This window comes from Neolamprologus multifasciatus, chromosome 9 (genome assembly GCF_963576455.1).
Source record: "Neolamprologus multifasciatus chromosome 9, fNeoMul1.2, whole genome shotgun sequence".
In the NCBI taxonomy this organism is placed as follows: Eukaryota; Metazoa; Chordata; class Actinopteri; order Cichliformes; family Cichlidae; genus Neolamprologus; species Neolamprologus multifasciatus.
The window spans coordinates 12,343,096-12,364,378 of record NC_140447.1 but is presented as its reverse complement, the minus strand read 5'-3'; the positions used below and the strand labels follow the sequence as shown (position 1 = coordinate 12,364,378).

General features: G+C 41.5%; 1 long non-coding RNA gene and 4 other non-coding genes across 5 annotated transcripts; all 5 read left to right on the top strand.

Moving 5' to 3' along the window:
- The first annotated feature begins 8,208 nt into the window (after positions 1–8,208).
- On the top strand, positions 8,209–8,290 carry trnas-aga (transfer RNA serine (anticodon AGA)). Its single transcript has one exon. It is a non-coding gene; the product is annotated as a tRNA-Ser (tRNA).
- Positions 8,291–9,642: 1,352 nt separating this feature from the next.
- Positions 9,643–9,714, top strand: trnag-ucc (transfer RNA glycine (anticodon UCC)). Its single transcript has one exon. It is a non-coding gene; the product is annotated as a tRNA-Gly (tRNA).
- A 575-nt stretch (positions 9,715–10,289) lies between these two features.
- Positions 10,290–10,371, top strand: trnas-aga (transfer RNA serine (anticodon AGA)). Its single transcript has one exon. It is a non-coding gene; the product is annotated as a tRNA-Ser (tRNA).
- A 510-nt stretch (positions 10,372–10,881) lies between these two features.
- Positions 10,882–12,164, top strand: LOC146511181 (uncharacterized). Its single transcript, XR_014876141.1, has 3 exons — positions 10,882–11,440; positions 11,556–11,791; positions 11,942–12,164. It is a non-coding gene; the product is annotated as an uncharacterized LOC146511181 (long non-coding RNA).
- A 1,586-nt stretch (positions 12,165–13,750) lies between these two features.
- trnas-aga (transfer RNA serine (anticodon AGA)) lies at positions 13,751–13,832 on the top strand. The gene has a single exon. It is a non-coding gene; the product is annotated as a tRNA-Ser (tRNA).
- Positions 13,833–21,283: the final 7,451 nt, after the last annotated feature.

The window sequence follows — 21,283 nt, the reverse complement described above, 5'->3', positions numbered from 1 at the left end:
GATCTCTTTGGGTTCTCTGCTGGAATTTTTAGCTTTGAATGTCTGAAATTGAATCTTCAGAATTTCTCACTGAAGATCTCACAGAAGACAAAAAGGAAGAACCCCATATGCATTCTTCATGTTCATTTTATACTTCTACACCCTTCCTTCCCCCTCTCTTACTGGAAGCCAGATGTCATTTACTGCGATGACAAATGGACTCATCCATGGTGACATCCAGTCACTTTGTTAACATCAAATCCCCTGATGTCCAATAGTAATCTGGCATACAGGGCACTTACTAAGTGGTCCGTCGCACTCTTGGCCCAACTGGTCAATGTATTTTTTCTTTCTAGATTGGATTGAATTAGCAAAGCTATGGACATGCTTAAAGGGCCACTGTGCAATGGCCCAGGATCCCGCATTCCAGTTATTTATTTATTTATTATAATTTCATTACTGACACTAATGGACTGGTGAGTAAAATCTCTTAAAGCACCTGGCCCCTCCCTTATCTTCCCTGTGCACATGATCCTTGTAAAATGTTTAGTTTGGATGAAGTGTTTAATAAAGAAAGAAAAGTGAAAAAGGGGATCTGTAAAGCTAAGACAGGAGAATAAACCCCAAATATATGCATCAAAATGTGCAAAATTAACCAAGACATTAGCGGTTGGGTCTGCTGCAGCTGCACCATCAACAACTTAAGACTTCGCAGTCAAAGGAAGCTGCTGTTACTAACACTAGGCATGTAGAAGTGTAGGGCAGCAGTGGAAAGTGTAATTAACATGGCAAGGAAATAGTTGGAGGACATCATTAGAAAGTGAGTAATTCAAATAGGTCTATTTGTGTTGGCTTTCATCTTTTCTTGGTGCTGTCGGCTCCATCTTCATACCTAAATACTAAAAAGATGTTGTGTGAATAGAGATCTGTGTTGTTGTGTAGGACTGTACCCTATAAGTTTATATTGTTAAATAGTAATAAATAATAAATGAGACAGTGATTTTTAGTTCATTTCACAGAGAAATGCAAAAGTAATGCAAGGAGTAGTGTAACTAATTACTTTCTCCTGGGAGTAATTGAAGTTGAATGATGATTTATGATTTATTTTTGGTGCTGAAAGGACCACAGTGATAGAAATATACATTTAAATGCCTGCTTTGGTGCAAGTGGCTCAACTGATAATTGACTCATTAAATTAAAGCAGAAACATTTAAGCACATTGAGGGAGCTGGTCAGCAGGAAGCTGCAGGTAAAGTTCCTGCAACCTGTGTTAATACAGGCACACAGTCATGTGGTCTGCCATTCTGTGTATTAGTACCTCTTGGAAACACCAAATATTCCGTAATTTCTTCTTCTGTTTTCTGGTTTAATTTGTTGAATACATTTCATTTGGAGATGGCTAATTTGTTAGGAGTTGCTCTGATGTCCCTTTTTTGGATTTTTAGCGCCACCTTCAGGCTCCAACATGCTTTGCTTCTGTTTTTTCTTCAGTCTTTAAATTGACCACAAAACCACAAAACTGAAACAGAGCACATGTGTATGATTGACTAAAAAATAGGAATTGTATTTAGATATGTTTACATTCAGTTATTGAGACTCAGTGAGCCTCCCAGAATGAGAGGTTCTCTTTTACTAAAGTAAATGGTAAATGGCCTGCATTTGTATAGCGCTTTTCTAGTCCTTAAGGACCCCAAAGCGCTTTACACTACATTCAGTCATTCACACACTGGCGATGGCAAGCTACATTGTAGCCACAGCTGCCCTGGGGCGCACTGACAGAGGCGAGGCTGCCGGACACAGGCGCCACCGGGCCCTCTGACCACCACCAGTAGGCAAACATGGGGTTAGTATCTTGCCCAAGGATATTTGGCATGCAGCCAGGAGGCAGCCTGGGATCGAACCACCAACCTTCTGATTAGTGGCTGACCTGCTCTGCCACCTGAGCTACAGCCACAGAAAAAGAAAAAAACCCTCCTCACATTACCTGACGATATTTACTTTCAGTGGATTTTAACTTTCCTCCTTGTTTTTTCCCCCCATTCCACCTATCTTTCTTTCAGGCAACTTCCCAGCTACTCTTTCTAGATGCTCTCCCTAACATAGTAGGCTAGAACCAGGTCATTCTCTCCAAACTTTGAAATATGAATTTCAATAGTCTCTATCTTTGGTTCAACAGACTCCAGACTCCACTGTCTTGGACTTCAGCTGGTGGCATTAGTTCTTGACCTGCTTTTAAGGTCCACAACAAGCTTTAGCATCACTCTAAGCAGAGGGTATAGAAGGTGAGAGACAAACCCATCAAATTCACAGCAGAACAACAACTAATGTCACAAACCCTTTTAATGAAAGGTTTCTAAGATGGCTGTCTTCCATTTGCAGTGTTGTCCCATCCTGTTTCAGAGTGACACTGAAAAATGTATTTGTAAAAGTATTTGGCTTTTCTAAGCTTTACTACTGTAATTCTTTATAATCTGTACTAGCAGATATTACCATACTACATGTCAAACTAAAATAGAAAATATGAAATATAAGCCTGGCACACACTTACTACTGTTCTGAATGTGATACAATGCTACGATTAATATTTGTACATAAGCTCCAGTAATGGACAAGAGTTTTGTATATGCTAGTGGTTGTTAAGTTAAAAAAATAGTTTATGCAAAAATACATATTTAATTTTGGGATTTTTTTTTCTTGCAACAGGTTGGATGTCATGTTCTATTTTTGCCAGTAGGTAGTGGTAATAGGTGTTCAGTGAGTGCTTTGTTTTAACTAATGGAGAGAGTTTGAAGGTTCAGTTTGTTCCACGACTGCATTTCACTCACTGCCTCTGTTTGTATCTCTGTCATTTCAAGACAAACACGGACCGAGAAGTCAGCGCTCTCAGGAGGCCGCCAAACTCACAGAAGATCGAACATTTAAAAAGACACCAACTCGTCCACAGTGGACTGAGACCATTCAGCTGTGACTTGTGTGGAAAGTCTTTTACCAAGTCTGGAACCTTAAAAAGACCCAAATTCCTCCAGGGCACAGTTAAACCTTACAGCTGTGATCAGTGTGGTAGAGCTCTGCAACTTGCGGAGTCATCAAGTTATACACTATGGAGTTAAACGATACAGCTGTGACTTCCCTGGACAAACTTTCCGCTGGCTACTGAGATGAAAACTACATGTTCACACCGGGTATGATGTGTACTGCTGTGATCAGTGTGGCAAACAGTTTGCAACAGACTCCCACTTAAAACCCCACGTTTACCCACACTGAGGAGAAGCCTTATGAATTGGACCTGTGTGAGAAGACTTTTAAAGATCCAGTTTCACTTAAAGAACATCACCAGATCCACACGAGAAAGAGACTCTACAAGTGGAATTACTGTGAGGTATCTATTTTTATTTTTTAATGTTTGACACAAGAAGTCGGCCCTTAACAGCCCGTTCTAATTTTTGCTTTTGATCCCACTTTTTGTCATATGTTTCACTCATTTACATGAATGTTTCAACAGCGGCATTGGGAAATGGAATCTGAATCATAAATTTTTTAAACTTGGAGGCACAAAATCTTCTGCCACCAGGTAAAAACACCTGTTAGCCTTGAGCAGCATAGAGGAAATACTGTTACAGTGATTTTAAAGCATTATTTAAATTATCTTTCATTTTAAAAGCCAAGGGGACATAAAAACTTAATGTACAAAATATTGAAGTCAAACTGGATAAAAATCACCTAAAAGTTTGCTAAATCTGCTAATGTAAAGTTGATATAAAATAAACCACAACACTGCAATCCCCTTAAAAGAATGTGGGAGTGGCTTCCCCGCAGCAGGTGAACTGAAAAACATGAACTCCTTCACATGAACAAGCTTCTCACAGACAGGTAGTCGTGACCATCATGAAGGAAGACACATTGATGGGAACTACATCTGTGACCAGCGTGACAAGCGCTTCGGGAATCTCACTTCATACTCCTCACACAAACAATGCCACACTAGAAATAAACTGTTTTGGTGTTGCCAGTGTCCAAAAGCATTCACTTCATTATCTGCTCTGTGCAAACATCAGCATGATCATGCAGGGCCACAGTGAGTCTGAAGACAGAGAAAGATCCTCTTCTGGTTGCAGAGTCAAACTTGAAATCCTTTAGATGAGGCTCCACAGAGTTCAGATGGAATCTCCTGTAAAGTCAGTCAGCTATTGACACTTGGATCTGATGATTTCTGGACTTGAAGTGAACAATTCTGAATCTTAAATTTAGAAAACTTTAAGTATAGATATGTATGTCATGTTTGTTCTTTTCTTTGAGGAATTTTGCTGCTTTTAAATGTGATTCCAGGTATATTTTAATCATTATTTCCTTCCAGTATTTAGTAGTAGTACTTGTATTATAAAGCTATAGAAATGTTTTTGATATCCAACTGATATTGCAGCAAAACTTGAACTTTATGGTTTATATAGCAACCCACTATAACTACAGACATCATGGCTCATTGGAATTTAATTATTAGAAGGTGAATTAAATAATTTATCATAGATGACCCATTCTGTGGTTTTGACTTAGCTGACCATTAATATGCCACTACAATAATCCACAAAGTTGTCGAGCCGGGTCGTAACAGCCGATAATGAGCCCAAGTCGTTTCTTATAAAACTAACAGAGTCTTGCTTTCCGAAAATTACAATGTCGGTTTTGTCGTGGTTTAATTTGAGAAAGTTCAGAGGCATCCAGCAATGTATGTCGCTAAGACAATGTCATGGCTGGGGCAGCAGTCGTGTGGGGGTTGCATGAAAGGACCCAAAATACAGGTACTTGCTGTGATGCGAGGGAGTTTTATTGCAGGAGACGAAAAAAGCAGAAGCGAGGGCAGAACAAAACATAAGCCTAAACTGGGGAAACTAATAACAAACAAAACCCGAAACCATAACTCACAGAATAATATGCAGGGGAAAACATATGGACATTACACAGGGGATGAAGAGCAGGGAATGATGAGCAAAACGAAGAGCAGAGAGATGCGGCGATTACCAAATAACACAGACAGAGCAACCATGAGCAAAGGCAAACACACACTATAAATAAACACCAGGTTAGGAGGAAATGACACAAAGGAGTGGACACGGCTGAAAATAATGGACATAAAGAGACACAGACCTTTAAAGTAAAACAGGAAATTCACAGACTGTTTTCCAAACACAAACTCGGAGACACAAACAGAACACCAGGAGAGGACACAGGTAGGAATAAGAGAAACACTAAACACCAGAACCAAAATCCAAGGAGCTAAGAAAACATAACTCAAAACATAAGGCAATACTAAACACAAAACACTGGGTCTAACGACCCAGGACCATGACAGACTGAAACTTTCTACAGTGTACTATCAGCACCTGGTTTTACAGAGAGGTAGAACTGTGTATCATCTGCATAAGAGTGATAGGAAATCTGAAAAATGGAGCCTAATAGGAGCATGTATAGGGAGAATAAGACAGGGCACAGAATAGAGCCCTGAGGTATTCCACAAGTGAGTATAGATGGGAAAGAGTATTTGTTACCCAGGATCACAGAGTACGATCTGCTCTCCAAATAAGAGGCAAACCATTTTAAAGCAGAGCCTTGAATGCCGACACATCTTTAGACAGTTTTATAGGATTGTGTTGTTGACAGTGTCAAATACTGCACTCAGGTCTCGAAGAATTAAAACTGTACTTTTTCCAGAGTCAGCAGCTAAAAGCACATCATTGAACACCTTCAGTAGAGCGGACTCTGTGCTGTGGAAGGCTCTGAAACAGACTGATATTTATCCAGAATATTATGTGTGTCTAAGAATGAGGATAATTGGTGGAGGACAACTTTCTCAAAAACCTTAGACAAAAATGGCAGCTTAGAGATTTGTCTAAAATTGCCAAATACTGACGGGTCCAAACCAGGATTTTTTAGAAGCGGCTGGACAACAGCTTGTTTAAATGAATGAGGGACAGTTCCATTTGAAATACTGCCATTTACAATAGCGAGGATGTTAGGGCCGACTGTCTTCAGCACATCTCTGAGAAATGGCGTAGGTAACACACCCAAGGGGCACATAGTTGGTTTCATGTGCATTATTATATCAGTAAGATGGGATAATGAGACTGCTTTTAATTCAGAGAAAAAGAATGAACATGTAGGTGGTTCAGGAGGACCGTGGAGCTTATCTTTCTTCGTTCTGCTTTCCTGCATTCCTGTCTGACGGCACGAGTGACTTTATTTAGCCAAGGCTGAGTTTTAAATTTTTGCAGTCTACATTTTAGAGGAGCAATTGAGTCCATAATGTTGGTATAAGCAGAATTAAAACATACAAGTTGCTCATCAGGATTATTGCAGTGAGGAAAACTTTCATTACAAGTCGCTAAAGGAGATGCAGCAAAGGCAGCTAAGAACTGGGGAGCAGTTTCAGGTGTTATAGGGCGTAGAAGAGAGGGGGCCTGGGTTTGTTTAGAGCAGGGGTGTCAAACTCATTTTAGTTCAGTGGCCACATGGGAAAAAAAGTCTATTCTCAAGTGGGCCGGACTCGTAAAATCATGGTGTATATATAACATAAAAACAACAACTTCAGATTGTTTTTTTGTTTTAATGCAATCAACATAAAAAATAAAGCTAGAGCCTCAGGACAGTATGTTCAAAATAGTACAAGCATAACATAGCTATTATTCATAAAACACCGGAAGTTATTTGAAAACTCTGAGGACAAAGAACACACAAACACACAGTGCCTCAGTGATTTGCAAAACTGTTTAACAGATCACAGAATTATCATAATCATAACTGTCATAATACTGCGTGACAACTTTATAGCATCCTTGAAGCTGTTTGTTCAAGTTATTAAGGTGCTCTGTAACATCCACCATAAATGCAAGTTCTGCATCAATTCTGCGGCATGAAATTCTAACACTGGTTTGCCCTTTTCTTCCATGAACTGTTCAATTTTTTCTTGTAAATCAAAGAAACGCCTCAGCATAGCACCTCGGCTCATCCATTTTACCTCAGTGTGGTATGGCAGGCCATAGATGTGGTCTTTCTCTCTGAGAAGGCTGAAAAACTGAGGGTGATTGAGGCTTCTGGAACAGATGAAATTAACAATTTGGATGACCACCTTCATGACATTATCCATTTTTAATGACTTGCAACACAAAGCTTCCTCGTGCAAAATACAGTGAAAAGCCCAAAAATCATGTCCTCCATTTGCAGATTGCACTTTATCTCTGAACTTGGTTACGGCGCCTGCTTTTTTCCTGATCATTGAGGGCGCACCATCTGTAGCCAGGCTGACACCGTGGGACTAGTCCACTCCAACCCTGTCCAGTGCGCCGACGAGTGCGGTGAAAATAGCAGCTGCGGTCGTTGTATCTGTCATCGGCACCAACACCACGAACTCCTCTGTAACGGGCAATGTGTCATCAACTCCGCGGATGAAAATTGCCAGTTGTGCAACATCTGTAATGTCCATGCCTTCATCAATTGCAACTGAAAACACAATAAATAACTTTACTTTTTGCTTCAACTGGCTGTCCAAATCATCTGAAAGATCAAAAATCCTGTTGGCAACTGTGTTTCTTGTCAGGCTGATATTTGCAAACGCCTGGCGCTTTTCAGGGTATACTATGTCCGATGCCTTCATTATACGTTTATAGAAATTGACCCTCAATAAATGGTTTTGATGCTATTTCATTAGCGATGTGGTAGCTAGCTTTCACTGCAGCATCACTGATGTCTTGGCTGTGAGTAAATACAGACTGCTGTTTCTTCAGACCCGCCAACAGTTCATTCACCTTCTCTCTCCTCCACTGTCCTTGAAAGTTGTCATATGTTGGCATGAAGACTCACATAGTGGTGATGGAGGTTATATTCTTTCAGCACTGCAACATGCTGGGAACACATACATACAAACATACAACTTTCCCATTCACTTCCGTAAATAATTAGGAGGATTGAATGTGATATGTGTGATAAGACTTTTAAAGATCCAGATTACCTGAAGGAACACCGGCAGATCAACATTAGTCAGCCAGCTAGCTTAAACCGCAGCTGTGCTGCACCCATCTCACGGAACTGCAAAACCACAAGCTTTCGCACCAAAGTCATGAAGCTACCGCATTTACAATCCAGCGTGGCCATTGTTGTGCACATCCTACTTGAAAGACGTGTGGCGTAGGACTTGGAAGACGTATGTCTTTCAAGTAAGTAGATACAGGGCCAAATGTGGTTGTTGTGGCCGAGCAGTTAAGGCCATGGACTAGAAATCCTTTGGCGTCTCCCCGCACAGGTTCGAATCCTGTTGACAACGGTCAGCTGTTTTGCAGCAGTCCAGACGTTGATTTGAGAAGAAGCCACGGCATGGAGATCACCTGAGAAGGTGCCAGGAGAAAGAGCCAGGCCTTTGCTTGTGAAAATAGAGCACGCAGAAGCAATGGACCCAGCTATGTCCTGACAAAATTAGGCACATATTCAGTAAACATGGCATCCTTCAATTGGTCTCTTAGCCACCCCAGACGTGCCCCCGTGTAGTCGTCCAGGATCCTGTCTGAGTACTGCCGATGACTGATGCGTCTGACAAATGCTGATTGCTTTGCAAGAGGATCGGGATTGGAGGAACAGCGGATTTCACCAGGAATGGGACAACAGCAGAAATAGTTTCAAACATCAAACATTACTGCATGAAAAGCACAAAGAGTGGACACATTTCATTGTTTGGAACACTGCTTTTGACTACAGCTCTTTGCATGTAAAAACTTTGCTCTTCTCCACAGCTGGCTGACGGACACGTAAAAGCGCAAGCAAGAGTGGCCACAGACCCACTATGCCGGCCTTTGTACACTCTCTCCATCTAATGATAGAGAGGAAGGATACATTCACTACTTCTAGCCTCCACTATTCAAATTCAGTATTTTCACAGTGTCCTAAAAGCTTCCACTAGTTTCCAAAACGCTGCATCCAGAGCACAGTCAGGGACTGGAAGGAGAGAGTATTTTTCCCCCATATGGACTTCTCTTTTCATTGGCTCCCAATTACATCCCAAATAAAAATCCAAATACTTTCCCTCACACGCAAGGTCTTCAATAATCACCACCAATTTTGTCTACAAGATCTCACAGTGCCATATCATCCCAACAGAGTGCTTTGCTCTCAGACTGCTGGCTTCCGAGGGGATTTAAAAGTACAATGGAAGGCAGAGCCATCGCTTTTTAGGCTCCTCTCTGTGGAACCAGCTCACACTTTGTATTCAGGACACAGACACTTGCTCTCATTTTTTAATTAAGCGTAAAACCTTTTTGCCAAAATCCAATAACTTGAAAGAGGAGCCAAAGACGTCCTCGTCCCAGATTCGTCCCAAGACAGATTCACACCTTTTCGCACCTTGTCTGCTGAGACGTGAAGAACTCGCGTGACCATTGCGACTCTCAAGGTGCTAAAAATCACGCAAGAGTTTAAATGCGTGACAGGCCACACTTGAGTAGCAAAGAAGCTTAGCTGATAAGATTAAATGTGCAGTTGCATGAAAGCACTAGTCTTTTTAGTGATCCACCTTTTGACCAGTTTAGAACCTGGCAAGCGAGTAATCTCAATGCCCACCTTGTTAATTGTCCTGAAAAGCTTTATAATCCGCACAATGAATCAGAGATGTTGCAGTCTTTCACAGCGATGGTGGTATAGTGGCGAGCATAGCTGCCTTCCAAGCAGTTGACCCGGGTTCGTTTCCCGGCCATCGCAGTTGCCACTCGCAGTGCTGTTCAAGCATGTGGGCTGCGTGCTCTTTTACACTAAAAACGTTCTCCGCTCTTTCTGCAAATGCTTACAATGTCAGGCCAGGTGCATTCTTCATCGGCCTCGCTGCTACCGCTTGCTGTGGAAAGACACTCTTCACACAGGCTTTGAGTTCTCATCACTTCATACCTATACCTTCTTACATGAAACTGGGATTGGACACGCTACTTCTTCATAAAGACACCCAGTCCCACTTTAAATATTGTGCTGAATGTTTGGAATGAAGATAACATTTTACTAACCATGTACTGATCAGCTCTTTGCGGTGGCAAAATCATCAGCTGTGTGTGTTACTGTTCATGCAAACAAGCAAGCGAATGTCAGCCAGCTAGCTTCAACCGCAGCTGTGCTGCACCCATCTCACGGAACTGCAAAACCACAAGCTTTCGCACCAAAGTCATACAGCTACCGCATTTACAATCCAGCGTGGCCGTTGTTGTGCACATCCTACTTGAAAGGCGTGTGGCGTAGGACTGGGAAGACGTATGTCTTTCAAGTATGTAGCTCCGCGGCCAAATGTGGTTGTTGTGGCCGAGCGGTCAAGGCGATGGACTAGAAATCCATTGGGGTCTCCCCGCACAGGTTCGAATCCTGTCGACAACGGTCAGCTGTTTTGCGGCAGTCCAGACGTTGATTTGAGAAGAAGCCACGGCATGTAGATCACCACACGAGATCAAAAAGCAGATACCACAGCTAAGATTATCCTGAAAGAGTGGTTCATGAAATATGGGGTACCAGAGCGCCTGCACTCAGACCAGGGCAGGAATTTTGAAAGTGCAGTGATTGCTGAGCTATGCAAACTGTATGCAGTCAAGAAAACTCGTACAACACCCCACCACCCTCAGGGTAACCCACATTGTGAGAGGTTCAACAGGACTTTGCACAACCTCCTGCGTACGCTTCCCCCTGAGAAGAAGCGGCGCTGGCCCGAGCATCTGTCAGAGCTGGTGTATGCTTACAATGTCACGCCGCACTCGACCACAGGGTATTCTCCCCATTACCTGCTGTTTGGGGTCCACCCACATCTACCCATTGATGCATTGTTGGGCCGGGAAGAAGTAAAGGATGACAAACTGGACTGGTTATTAGTGCATCAGGAGCATCTCCAGCATTGGATTCTCCAGTGAAGAACCGGTGGCAAAACCTGTTCCAGCTCCTAGGAAAGGAAAAAAAGAGAAAGCAGAGGCAGGTCCACCCACACCTGCTACACACAGGAGTAGGAGAGAAACTGCAGGGGTCCACACAAACCCATTTAATCTACCTAGGTCAGCATCCAATGCAGTATCCTTCAGTCCAGATGTACTCTCCCAGGTGTTAGCCGGTATGGTTCTCTACACCACCAAACTCAGGGGAATGGTGAATGAGCAGGGGGTCACCGAGGACGTTGACTCGTAGCAGGGGAGAATGTAGCCAAGTGAACTAATACTACGCATGGAAAGGGTTTAAAAAGAGGGGATTGTGTTTTTGACTGATTGCCTGTCTACCAGAGGTTTGTTGTAGAGTTGTCATGGTGATGACTAGACCTCGCATTTTGGGGGTACACTGTCCCTTTAAGAGAAACTGTAAGCCAGAGCACGCATGCACTCAAGTTTGCATCACACACTGAGCGCTGTGAGCGGGAGCACTGGAGAGTTAGAGACTGCAAAATATTCTGTGGCTAGCTACACAAGAGGTAAATGTGCTAAAAAAGTGTAGCATACTGCAAAATATTGTCACCAGTGTTGTAGTAGACTGTAATTAGCTAAGTTTCTTTAGCAATGACTCCATGTTTGTGACCATTTCTGTAGAGTTCTTAACGCGCGACGGGTGCATGTTTAATGGTCACGTGCTGTGAAAGGGACTGAAGAGCGGGTTGGCGTGAGTAGTTACAGTGTCCTAACAGATTTCAAAGTTGTTAAGTTTATACTGTTATTCACTTTGCATAACTCTGTATGTTTCTGTTTGATTCAGAGGGGAGATCACTTGCTGTGTGATTCCTGCGTGTGTACTTGTCCTAGCACAGTAGCTGTGTGGAGAAACCGAAGTGAGTTCATGATGTTCTCCCATAGAACTGTATGTTTAAAAGAGACTTTACAGTGCACTTTATTGCCAGTTGACCTGTGAAGTTGTGGGATGTAAACAATGTGTTTATTTGTTTTGTTTTCTCTTTTTTGTTGTATTTGTTTCTTGACAGGTCACTACTGTTGTCTATACTGTTTGAATTTAACATGTACATATGATAGTTACTGTTGTCTCAGACCCTGAAAGGCAGTTTTAGGCTGAGCCAGTGGAATAGTTAAATTTTGCCGTTTCACTCAAAACTACAGAATTAAAACTGTGCTCCTCCGAGTACAGTCGGAGAATAAAAAAGCCCACAAAATAGTATTTCCTGTGTCCTGTGTCAGTCCCCATGACCGGGCCACACATGTAAAAAACTTTGCTCTTCTCCACAGCTGGCTGACGGACATGCAAAAGCGCAAGCAAGAGTGGCCACAGACCCACTATGCCGGCCTTTGTACACTCTCTCCATCTAATGATAGAGAGGAAGGATACATTCACTACTTCTAGCCTCCACTATTCAAATTCAGTATTTTCACAGTGTCCTAAAAGCTTCCTGAAAGGCCTTTACACTATTTTCCAAAACGCTGCATCCAGAGCACAGTCAGGGACTGGAAGGAGAGAGTATTTTTCCCCCATATGGACTTCTCTCTTCATTGGCTCCCAATTACATCCCAAATAAAAATCCAAATACTTTCCCTCACACACAAGGTCTTGAATAATCACCACCAATTTTGTCTACAAGATCTCACAGTGCCATATCATCCCAACAGAGTGCTTTGCTCTCAGACTGCTGGCTTCCGAAAGGATTTAAAAGTGCAATGGAAGGCAGAGCCATCACTTTTCAGGGCCCTCTCTGTAGAACCAGCTCCCACTTTGTATTCGGGACACAGACACTTGCTCTCATTTTTTAATTAAGCGTAAAACCTTTTTGCCAACGTCCAATAACTTGAAAGAGGAGCCAAAGACGTCCTCGTCCCAGATTCGTCCCAAGACAGATTCACACCTTTTCGCACCTTGTCTGCTGTGACGTGAAGAACTCGCGTGACCATTGCGACTCTCAAGGTGCTAAAAATCACGCAAGAGTTTAAATGCGTGAGAGGCCACACTTGAGTGGCAAAGAAGCTTTGCTGATGAGATTAAATGTGCAGTTGCATGAAAGCACTAGTCTTTTTAGTGATCCACCTTTTGACCAGTTTAGAACCTGACAAGCGAGTAATCACAATGCCCACCTTGTTAATTGTCCTGAAAAGCTTTATGAGCCAGACAATGAATCGGTGATCTTGCAGTCTTTCACAGCGATGCTGGTATAGTGGCGAGCATAGCTGCCTTCCAAGCAGTTAACCTGGGTTCGATTCCCGGCCATCGCAGTTTCCACTCGCAGTGCTGTTCAAGCATGTGGGCTGCGTGCTCTTTTACACTAAAAACGTTCTCCGCTCTTTCTGCAAATGCTTACAATGTCAGGCCAGGTGCATTCTTCATCGGCCTCGCTGCTACCGTTTGCTGTGGAAACACACTGTTCACACAGGCTTTGAGTTCTCATCACTTCATACCTATACCTTCTTACATGAAACTGGGATTCGACACGCTACTTCTTCATAAAGACACCCAGTCCCACTTTAAATATTGTGCTGAATGTTTGGAATGAAGATAACATTTTACTAACCATGTACTGATCAGCTCTTTGCGGTGGCAAAATCATCAGCTGTGTGTGTTACTGTTCATGCAAACAAGCAAGCTAATGTCAGCCAGCTAGCTTCAACCGCAGCTGTGCTGCACCCATCTCACGGAACTGCAAAACCACAAGCTTTCGCACCAAAGTCATGCAGCTACCGCATTTACAATCCAGCGTGGCCGTTGTTGTGCACATCCTACTTGAAAGACGTGTGGCGTAGGACTTGGAAGACATATGTCTTTCAAGTATGTAGTTCCACGGCCAAATGTGGTTGTTGTGGCCGAGCGGTCAAGGCGATGGACTAGAAATCCATTGGGGTCTCCCCGCACAGGTTCGAATCCTGGCGACAACGGTCAGCTGTTTTGCGGCAGTCCAGACGTTGATTTGAGAAGAAGCCACGGCATGGAGATCACCTGAGAAGGTGCCAGGAGAAAGAGCCAGGCCTTTGCTTGTGAAAATAGAGCACGCAGAAGCAATGGACCAGCTATGTCCTGACAAAATTAGGCACATATTCAGTAAACATGGCATCCTTCAATTGGTCTCTTAGCCACCCCAGACGTGCCCCCGTGTAGTCGTCCAGGATCCTGTCTGAGTACCGCCGATGACTGATGCGTCTGACAAATGCTGATTGCTTTGCAAGAGGATCGGGATTGGAGGGACAGCGGATTTCACCGGGAATGGGACAACAGCAGAAATAGCTTCAAACATCACTGCATGAAAAGCACAAAGAGTGGACACATTTCATTGTTTGGAACACTGCTTTTCACTACAGCTCTTTGCATGTAAAAACTTTGCTCTTCTCCACAGCTGGCTGACGGACACGCAAAAGCGCAAGCAAGAGTGGCCACAGACCCACTATGCCGGTGTTACGGATTCAAATATTGGGGATGGATACAAATAACCACACTGGTCCGGCCGGGTCAAGTCAAACGATGATTTAATGAACACACGCGTGGGAGATGGACACCATACAGCAGACAGCATCAGATCTCAAAATGGTGGAGCCTTGATCAAACTCTTATAGCCTCTAGTGGGCCCTACCTAATCATAAAAGCCTAAACATTCACATTCTTTCTCACACACAGCGCCTAAGCTACGACCTTGGCTCCCTGTTTATCTGCTCCTGCTGAGATGGGGCAGTATGCTCTGTTCTCTTCTAACCAGACAAATAAGGCGATGACTTTCTGGAACAGTATTTCTTATAACTCAGCAGTATAATGCATCATAAAACAATATCATTCATTCACAATAAATCAGCAGTCTAATGTAATGCAAATCAGTTTACCAAATGTAATAGTTATCACCTTCTTCTAATTCAGGAGCATAATGCAAACTAAAACTACATAATAATTCACAATCTTTAGTTAGGGGTCTAACATGGCATAAAATAATATTATAATCCGACAATTCCCCCTGATGAGCTCTTTAGACTTAAAGAGCTCACTTACACCCTGCAATCCAGTGTTGCCGGGTTCATTTCTTCTTACTCCTGAGGCCCTTTGTCCCCCTGTTGGGTGAACCATATGTGAAATGACCTCTGTTTTTGCGCAGTTCAGATGCAAGAAAAACTATTATTACAACAACAACAGTAGGTACAGATGATACTCCCATCACTCCCCAGTTCTCCCACAGCTTTATTTCGGTGCTACCTTATACCCTCCAAACGTACTCAGACTAGAACCTCTGTCCGAGGAGCTTTTAACCTTTATTTTATGGCTGTAGGCACCAGTGTCTTCCAGTCAGGTGATCCTCTGCTCTTGTTTCCTTCAACCTCAGGGGTTAGACAACCCTTCAGTCGTTGCACAGATCAGGGGATTATTCTGCCCCGATTTCAAACAATGATCTGTGTATTCTGGGGTCACCGCTGTGTTCCCCAGCAAAAGGAACAGGAACGTGTCCCCCTTTCACCCAAGAGCCTCTCGAACCTCGTTGGTCTGGTGTTCCTGGATTTCCACCAACCCCTTCATGGTTATTGCTGTGTTTATGGGATCCATCCTTTTGAGGTGACTAGCTGGAGCCCAAAATGCCATGACACTTGAACCCAGTTGATGTTTCAGCAGTCACCATGTCTATCTCTGCTGCGAAGGATCCTCGTATATCTGTGACCTCGTCTGGTGTCTGTTCCTTTCTCTGTAAGAGACAGAAAACCAAAACACCTCTCTTCCTAGCTCTAACAATCTAATGTTGTTGTCTACTGATCTTTTGGTGGTTCAGAATTGGTTTAGAACATTCAGAATGTCCCAAGGACTTATCCTAATTTAGTGTATGTGTGTGTAAGCGTGTTTGCATTTAGCCCGCTGCACTCAAGGCATTTCCTACACTTTATCAGTCCGGACTATCGCCGAACGAAGCTTATGACCTTCAAAAGACCGAGTGCCAACTCATTATAAGCACATTTGCAAGGTATGTATAAAAATGATTAAAACCACTCATTCTAATAAAATACATCAAAAACAAATTAGCCATTTCTAATTCTAACATGTGTCAATTCAACGAAGCTAGAAAATTAAAAGAACAGGTTAGTGACCTCATATCTTAGAAAGTATCAGACTTTCTCCTATCCAGTGTCGTTGCTCCAATCTTGTTATCCTGTGTTAGGGAATGAAATCAATTTACTTGTCAAGTTAGATCTATTCAACTCCGGGCTCCGCCCAGAGCCTGCGTCTTCACAATTGTCTACAAACAAAACCTGTATTATTATGAACTTCACTTCAACATGAACTTATTGACTACTTTTGACACCTGTAAATAGAAGATTAACATGAGGTTATAACAATCACTGTAATACAAATGTTAATGTAATGTCAATAGCTTCAATAAATGTTTAATGCAATGCTTGTTATATGATTCTGATGTAACAATAATGCTGATGCTAAAATAACAGTAAAACACCCCCTTTTTATCCCGTTTATAAACTTCACACATAAACATTTATAAATGCCTCTTTTCAATTTTATTTCCCCCTTTTCATCCCTTACTGACCACAGCAGGGGCATCTATGTTTTGATTCAGCCATGAATCCAGCTCACCTGATTCATCACTGAGCCCCACCGGCACTGGCATCTGACAGGGTGGCGCTGCATATTCTTCCTTTAATGTCACTATTTTCAATCTGCTAATTAGAGTGTTTAAACATGCAGTAGAGTACGTCCACAACAAGTCAATACAGCTGTAAATGTGGCCAATTATCAATCTATTACCAATCAATAACAAAAGATAGCTTTTATTTTATGCATGCTTTTAGTCAACTACTCACCCAGAGGATCTTCAATCCCAGAAAATTCCTTCTCCTCATTTAATAAGTCTGTCCTCCTTCCATGCCCTGGTAACTGGTCCATCCAGAGCCATATCATCTTGAAATATACATACAACAAGCCAAACCACACCTTGGTCACACCAACCCTTTTCCGCCCTGAAGATGTCCAATGTACAAGATGTACAGTCTGGACTGTCAAAGGTGACTTTAACGCTGATTGTTCCGACAATCCATTTTATAACATTTCCTGGTCAGATTAGCCAATCCCTGCACACTGGAATAAACATAATCAACATGATCAACATTTTTCCTGCGTGTTTTTTTCACCATCTTATTGACTCCAACGCTCCATCCCTATGTGGTTTGCTACATTATGTTTATCTAGAACTCCACTCTGTCTCTAAATGTTTGAAGAATTTTTCATGTTAGGGGTCAAATTTTAAGAATTTGACCATACGTGAAATGAATGATGTTATCACCCCCATCGGGGCTTACCTTTCCCACTTCTGATGATATTCCTCCCTATTCTTTGCAAGTACCCCCTTTTGGTGGTGAGAAACTGTTGGTGTGGTCAAGTGGGTGCTGTAAAAACAAAAGCTCAGGACAGAACAGTTATCAGTTACGTACTTCATACAAAATTAGCATATATTGAATTTCATATTGATCCTCTGAGTGTAATGGTACATTTTAATTTTACTTTATCAAAACTAAACACAATAATTTTTCTTTATTTTGCTCTTGTTCTGGTGCAGCACCACATCTCAGCACATGCCCCTGTCGGTTCTATCCTACTTTTCTAAATTACTAACTATTTCAATGGAGAACCTAAATGACGTGGACCAGTGTTTGTCATTACATATCTCTATTTTGAATGTGACAAGTCTATCATTCCCCTGTTATTCATAGACATCAATAGAGTTTTTTTTGCTTTTTTTTTTCTATCAAAGTTAATTGACTTTTTTACAGTGGCCTGCTATGGTTAATAATAACATGTTCAGTCATGAGTGAAATCAAAGCTTCTCTTCACTTTAGCATTTAACATTCCCAACAATATAATGTGATACATTAATCGAAACACAATTAATAAAACACAATTTTCTTAACATCAGTAACTCAAAATTAGCAACCAAAGGGTTAAGTCTGCAGTTCACACTCATGTGAAGCTACAGCCTCCCCCTTTAGTCTCTGTCATCCTTCTGTTCCTGCAAAAACAAAACAAAGTGAGACAAAACATCCACACAGCAAATTCAAAAGTGTTAAATGTTTTGGTGTTAGTAGTCTTAGAGTTAATTTTACTCTAAGTAGAGTCACATTCTTTTAATGTAACTCCGAGGTGTAAAATGATAGTAGTTAAAATCGAGTGTTAAAAATGAGTGTTTCTATTTCAAATCTGGAGGTGTTACAATGGAAACATTAACTCTTGACCTCTTAACTCTGAACTCCTACAGGGGCTATGACACCAATAGAGTAAATTCACAGACTCCGCCCCCAGCACGGCTCCGATCGAAGCTGAAGTGAAGCCGTTTCAGAACATTTTGCTCTACATATTTGAGTTGTTTGCCATGCTTGGTAAGTCATGTTTTCAAAGATTGTTTCAATTATTGTTATTAGCTTTTACTTCTGTGGCTCTTTGGAGTTGAGACAAAGCTGTGTGAAAGGCATTAGCCATGTTGCTCGGTGATAGCATAATATTCTGTTTTAGCTAGCTGAAAGGTATTGTTTGCGGGCAAATACCACAGCCTTGGAAAAAAAGCTTGCATGTGAATTTTCAGTCAAATTTCTTGGTCAAATACACTTAAAACAATGTCTAGAATGTGAAATGTTGATATAATGGTGCTAATTGAAGCCTGAAAACGATCTCCCATAAAAAACGAGCAAACAGCAGTAGCAGATGTCCCGAGTCCCGACTGAGTTCTACGTTAGCACTTAGATTCCTCCAGTTTTTTACTGTGCTGCAATTGATTTGTGCCATTAATTAGTGTCAACTAATTTTTATTCAATCTCCACATAGGATATGCTTGTGAAGATGGAATATGGGGGAGAGCAGAAGTGCGTTGAAGTTCCACAAAGTGATGAATGAAGGACATGCATATTGTATTTTGTATTTATTGAAATAAGTGATGAGAATGCTGTTATTTGCATTTACCAGCTCACCTATGTCAGACCTTTTGATAAAGGAAATTCTAATGAAAGTGAGAACATGTACACTGTTACATCTTTCAGAAAATGTTTTGAAATTGTGGTGCACAGTTCAGAATAAATGTTTTTCAAAAACCATTACGTCTTTTAGTAAATGTTTATTTCCAAAATAAATTTCTAGAAGTTCAGAACAGTAAAATTCCCGCTTTTTAGAATTAATTAGAAGATAACTCTTATGTAGTTAAACTAAAATACTCTTTGAGAGTTAATATATAAACTCTTAACACCAAGTGTTAAATTATCAACTCCAGACAGATTTGGTGTTTAACACTAAATCAGAGTTAACGTACCAACTCTCCAAAAAGAGTTAAATTAACACTCTCTGGTGTGGACCCATATAGACACTTTAAAAGTGTTGAAATCAAATCTGACAGTGTTAATTTGGACATGCTGGATTTGCTGTGCACCCTTCTTTTACAGGCTGGGTGAATTGTTTGTGGACATTTACTAATCCTAAAATCGGTACCGTTTTTGTCTCAGTATCAAGTCAGTTAAAACTCTTAGTCGTCAGTCCATCACAGTCCAGTCACATGCATACATTCACACACATTCATACCAGATATTGCTGATAATGGAGTCTCACACGCAACCTATTCGAGCCTCCATCACCAGCAAGATGACATCATCATTTTAAAGGAAAAACAGTTCCTTGTTTTTTGGACTGGATTGACTCGCTGCAATCCTTTTAGCCTCAGGACTTCTAATGTGATCAATGTCCCATATAAGTGAATTTCTCCCAAGCCCATTATAATCATGGAGAAAAATACTTTGCAACTGTTTTCTTGTAATCATGTTTTATAGCGCTTTAAAATTCAATCTCTCAGGCCTGGATTAAAGAGCTGATTTGTTAAATCAGGAACTCACAAAATACCAAAATATCACCACCGGTGGATCACTCCTCTCAGATGTTCTTATTTCAGTGCACTGTAACAAAAGCAAAAACAAACGTAACCAATAAAATACTCATATAATAACAAATACTGGGGCCCGTTGGAAACATGTCCAAGCATAAAACCATCTTTCTCTCTCTTAGAGAAAGAAAGCAATCCAAACCTCACTGATAAAATCAACCTAGTGTTAAGCAAAACCCAAAATCAACCAAAACTTCACCAGAAAGTTTTTCTCCGTCCCGGGACAATATTGTGTAGGAATACAGGTACCGTAACTTCTTTTTGCACTGACAAAAAACATGTTGGACTTATTTGATTCAATAGTGGACACTGGTTGCACACAAATGTTTTGCTTTGGTAGAAACTTAAACAACTGAGTTAAATCAACACAACCTTTTCATATTCAGTAAACCTGTGCATTTTGAGTTCATAAAACACGATTAAAACATGTTCAGATGGAGTAAGTTGAGCTCCTGGAATATTTTAATCCTTCACAATTCTGTCATTTTATTTCAACACTATTCAATAACTTTTATCCAAATTCTACTTGGTCCCTTAAATACTACATGTTGTCTTCATATTGCCTACGGTTCAACAAAGTCTAGATTCTGGTTACCATAAAAATTGAATGGGTCTACAACAACTACCATCCTCCTATCTTTATCCTGATTGCAGGAGGGCTGGGAAATAACCCTGAAGTGATAGGTTACGAGGCAGGGTGCACCCCGGACAGGTCACCAGTCTATCACCTAGACACAAACAATCATTTACACTTACATTCACAGATAATTTAGAATCATCAATTAACCTAGCTCTAACAGCTGCATGACTTTTCACTGTGGCAGGAAACCAGAATACCCAGAGAGAAATCACTGCAAACTAACCAGACTGTGGACTTGCACCCAGGACCTTCTTACTGTGGAGCAACACCACTCACCAGCATGCCAACAATGTAGGAAATACAGGGAAGCTATGATTTCCTGTTGAATTTTGTACAGATCTTTAAAGCCTGAGGCAATTGTGTTAAATACACGTGGGATGCTTACGTAAATCCAAGGGCTGGCCCCCTTTTCTTTCTTTTTTTTCTTTTTCAAGTGTGTTCCTCCTTCAATTAAATCTCAATCACAAAAATGTGGCGCTCCGAGATAAGGCTCACACCGTTAATTCATCATTTTCAGTCTGTACCACTGCTCCTTATCAAGCTGTGGGAAGCACAGTAAACAATTCAGTCGAGGCGTTGAGCCATAAACAGACATCACTCACAGACATTGTTTTCATAACCAAACTGCTCTAGACCCTGTCCCCTAAATCTACACAAATGCCCTCTGGGTGACATGAAATGCATTTAACCAATAAACAATCAATGGCTTCTTATTGTTGTAACAAATTCTGTATTTGGACGTTTGTGTGCAGCATTTTGCGTATCAGCATAGCATTTGTTAGTAAAGCATTCTTCAT